This window comes from Papaver somniferum, chromosome 5, assembly GCF_003573695.1.
Source record: "Papaver somniferum cultivar HN1 chromosome 5, ASM357369v1, whole genome shotgun sequence".
NCBI classification, from domain to species: domain Eukaryota; kingdom Viridiplantae; phylum Streptophyta; class Magnoliopsida; order Ranunculales; family Papaveraceae; genus Papaver; species Papaver somniferum.
The window spans coordinates 151932267-151937365 of record NC_039362.1 but is presented as its reverse complement, the minus strand read 5'-3'; positions in this window follow the sequence as shown (position 1 = coordinate 151937365).

Here is a 5099-nt window from a genome sequence, read left to right as displayed (position 1 = left end):
GGTTAGTATGACTTTACAGAACAGGTTTAAACATTGTACGAACATTTTGAAAATCAGGATTAATGAATAAAGATCAGAATCAAATCATCGAAATTAGAGATTTTGAAAACCAAGCTAAGATAACTTATTAAGAAAGCAATCAATATTCATCGTCAGATGATAACCTGACTTGAGATACAAGTCAAGTTTGCTTAGAAAATAAGCAATCAATCTCCACCGCTAAATGGTTTAGCTTAATATACACAAATGAAATATATTTATACTCAGATATGGATGAACTGTACCTAATTTTCAGATATGGATGAACCGTACCTAAACGTGTATAACGAGTTGGCTCAGTAACATTTAAATGAAGTTAGCCATATGAACACTTTTAGCTTAGCAAATTTCATCAGACACTTCTAGACTCAATCTGATAATCAACCAATTTTGATACATGATCAAATCAAATGTATCTAATATGTGTTTTAAGAGAGTTGTTCAAATGCTTATTATCTCATGGAAATAAATATGAAGCATTTGAAACATATTCAGCTTGGTTTGTATGTGTACAAAGTACGTATACAAGAACCGATTCATGAACGTAATGCCATGGTTTGCAAACTGAGTTCGCATACCTTAAGGGCATTGAAAATTCAGGGACTTTAGTTCGCAAACGAACCTGAGCTCATGAATATAGACATTTTAGTTCGCATATGGAGTATGTGAACAAGTTGTCATAACTGCCGATTTTAGAACATAACCACTGAGTTCGCAAACTGAGCTCGTAAACTACCGTTCTGGACCTTACCTAGTAATTGCATTCGCAAACACAGTTCGCAAACTACAGTACCGGACCCATATAGATAAACTCGTTCGCAAACAAGAGTTCCGGACCCAACTAGTATTTCATAGTTCGCATATTGGGTACGCATATTGTGCTATATCCAGACTTTGGTAGTAGCTCTAAAACTCTCGATACTGTGTTATATCTAGACTTTGGTAGTAGCTCTAAAACTCTCGATAATCGATTTGAAACATCTTTAACGACAATGTTAATCTTATAATACCACTAGCTTCAAGTAATTTTTCAAATGATTATTTGATTAATACGAAACATCCCGAGTTAACATCAAATGATTGTCTCTCACAGATCATGTAAGATGTTGAAGGTAATTTTTACATGATCAACTTGACTTAATATTTAGTTGCAACAAATGAATTGTTCATTATCAAAGCTTTCTAGTAGATGATGAAGCATTCTAAGCTTTGATGTTACAAAAAAAAAAGAATCCCAGTATCTGTTAAGGCAACCCTAGGAGGTAGTCGGTGCAAATCGCCTAACTTCTAGTAGAGCTTACACCATAGCAGAAACCCATCAACAACCGGGCAGACAAAACCTGTTAAAGAAATTCTTCGGCCCTTAATTATAATGTCTGATGATGAACAAAACGGCTGAATTTGAAAGGGTGATGTGACTGACTCACATCAATGAGAGTCCATATGGCTTAAGGCTAGTATGACTTTACAGAACAGGTTTAAACATTGTACGAATAATTTGAAAATCAGGAATAATGCATAAAGATCATAATCAAATGATAAAAGATAGAGATTTTGAAAACCAAGCTAAGATAGATTATTAACAAAGCAATCAATATTCACCATTAGATGATAAACTGACTTGAGATTCAAGCTAAGTTTGCATAGATAATAAGCAATCAATCTCCATCGTTAGATGGTTTAGCTTAATATACACAAATAAAATACACTTATATTCAGATATGGATGAGCGGTACCTAAACGTGTATTACGAGTTGGCTCAATAACAATTAGCTGAAGTTATCCATATGAACACTTTTAGCTTAGCTAATTTCATCAAACACTTCTAGACTCAATATGATAATCAACCAATTTTGATAGATGATCAAATGTATCTAATATGTGCTTTAAGAGAGTTGTTCAAACGCTTAATATCTCATGAAAATATATGTGAAGCATTTGAAACATATTCGGCTTGGTTTGTATGTGTGCAAAGTACGTATACAAGAAACAATTCATGAATGTAATGCCACGGTTTGCAAACTGAGTTCGCATACCTTAAGGGCATTGAAAATTCAGGCACTTTAGTTTGCAAACTGGGTTCGTAAACGAACCCGAGTTCATGAGTATAGACAATTTAGTTTGCATACGGAGTATGTAAACAAGTTGTCATAACTGCCGATTTTAGAACATAACCACTGAGTTCGCAAACTGAGTTCATAAAATACCTGAAAAGACGAGGGTACCCAAATACACCTCAATCTAAAACTTTTCCACTTATAAGTCCTGTCTACGAAAGTGATTGTCTATGGACTGAGTCGAGACAATACAACTAATCGGTTCACACTTCGTCTGGTCTTCTATGGATACGAGATTGTGATTGACTATGGATACAAGATCGAGATAATACAACAACGATGTATGATTACTTGATAATAGGTTCGGACTTAACCAAACACAATAAGATTTCTATCAAGTAATTAGGAATTAACGTTTGTGTATTTTACTTCTAATTATAATAAAACAATTATAATTGTGGAAATAGAAAAGTAAAAAACACAGCAAGATTTTGTTAATGAGGAAACCGCAAATGCAGAAAAACCCCGCGACCTAGTCCAGAATTGAATACTCTCATAATTAAACCGTTATACAAAATCTAAACCAACTTTGAATAGTTGAGACCAAGCAACTAAACCTATAGTTCACCTAGTTCCCTCAGTATCCATGCACCTCCAACTTGTAACAAGTCACGCACTTGGAACAATTCTTTTGGTTCGTATTCCAAACAGTAAAGGAATAACAAATCTGTTCGGTAACAACTCTTTTCAAACAAGTGATATGAGTTTGACAAAAGGATCTTCCGTTTATCCCAATAAACTCCTTTTTCAGGTTCTTAGATCAATCTCTTAACAATTACCAAAGTAATTTTCTAGACTATGCAATCAACACTCTTAATCACAAAGAATTTTATTGATGCTGATCTACTCAACTAATCAATCAAGGTTATCAGAAAGATAAACCGATTATGGGATCCCCAGCCGATCAAGTTTTGCGCACACCAAATATTATGAACTCAAATAAGAAATCTTCTTTGTCTTCTAATCTTCTTAGATCTTCAATAAACAACTGCACACAAACAACTTGAATCTCTTGTGATCAATTACACACAGAACGGAGTCTTTTAATAATGGATTATCACAAGACGTCTTTAGATATACAAACAGTTCTAAAGATACCCGTCGATAATTCGATCTAGTTTGAGTGAATCTTTTATCACGATAGAAGATTCTCAAGCATAAATAAACTAGGTGCAATCAAAATTCAACAACCGTTAGTCAATCAAATCAATCAAAAACTAATAATAAACTTCAATTATCTAGTTTCCCACCAACGGTACTCGTAGAGCTTCCCAATCCCAAAGAAGTCTTTAAAACGAGCGGTCTTAAGAGATTTCACCTAATTAAGGTACTTTCCTTTCCGAATAGACGATTCCACCTGTAACAACACAACTAGGTAGTTTTGCTTTCTCTGAGGATTAGTTTTCTTGAAATGCAAACTTTAATATTTATAGACCAAGGAAGTTTGGACACCAAGGAATTTCCACAATAAAGGAAAAAACGATTTTCATAATTCCTGGAAATGCACTGTCCAAATATTGACCGAAATCTCAGTAGAAAATCTCCAATTAGTAAATGCACATTACTAATTTTTATTTTCTAAAGATATGCATTTTAATTGCTGGAAATTAAAAGAATATAAAACTAAAAACCTTAATTAAAAGATTCTCAATTTATTTCGATCTGGGATTTTCCTTTAGCTATTAAGGAACATCTTTGAACAATGAATGATAAAAGTTATTGCACATGTTCAAAATATGTCGACATCTTTACTTAGTAAATCCTTTTTCATATTTACTATCTTGGAACCGATTTGCCACACTTCCAAAACGAGTTTAGAAATAGTTCATCTGACTTCCAAGAACTATGTGCTTGATTATCCTATCAAATCACCAAACATGGGTTTCACGGTTCTACCAAAACAAGTTTCGGTTCTACCTCCATGTGGGTACTAGAATTAGTCACGCTAGTTACCAAAACTTGGTTTACTAGGTACTAGGATCGGTTCCCACATATATATGGTATCTAACTTGTATTTGGTGCACATGTCCATAGGATCGGTTCCCAATAACTAAAAATGTGTTGCACATGTTCATAGGATAGGTTCCAAATAACTAGAAACTTGTTGCACCTATTACAAGGATCGATCCTCTTTTGTGATCGCTTCCATCTCTTACTAGGATCGGTTCCTCAATGACTAGAGTTGGTCATACCAATTACAATCGATCATACCATCTCACGTGATTACTTAAGATCGGTTTCACTAATAAAAATCATACCAATACAAAAGACATGCCTTGTGAATAGTTTTACCAAGAACATAAAAAAGTCATGAACGGTTATACTAAACACACATATTAGTAATTCAAAAGATTTGCAATGAATAACAAATACCTATAAGCCTAGCGATTTCCCTTTCGATTCACCAAACAAGTTTATGAATGTACTTCCTTAAAATGAATGTAAAATATTGTTTCCTGGGACGAAATCTTCACCTCATACCCATACATAATCACAATATCATTCAAACGATTATGTCGATGTCTTATATACGAAGTTCAAAAGATAAGCGTTATACTTCGTATCGTATTCCTTAATACTACGTCTAACTAGAGTATAATCATCCACAACTTCGCAGTTATGTTTTCAATATGCACGACTTGAAAGATACGTTAGGGAATGAAACAGTTCAAGTCAAATATTACTAACCTCAAGTGGAAGGATGGTGTCGTCGTTGTAGCTCCTTACTTCTTCACGTAAGACTTGTAATGTCTCATATCCTAATACTTTCAAGCTAACCTATACGAAGTTGACTCTAGTAAATAATCAAGCGACTCTTTAAATGAGTTTTGGTTCACTAAAATATGACAACCAAACTTGACATACCAACGTTTGGTGGGTTCAACCGAACTATGCTCTAACAATACCGTTCTGGACCTTACCTAGTAATGCAATTAACAAACC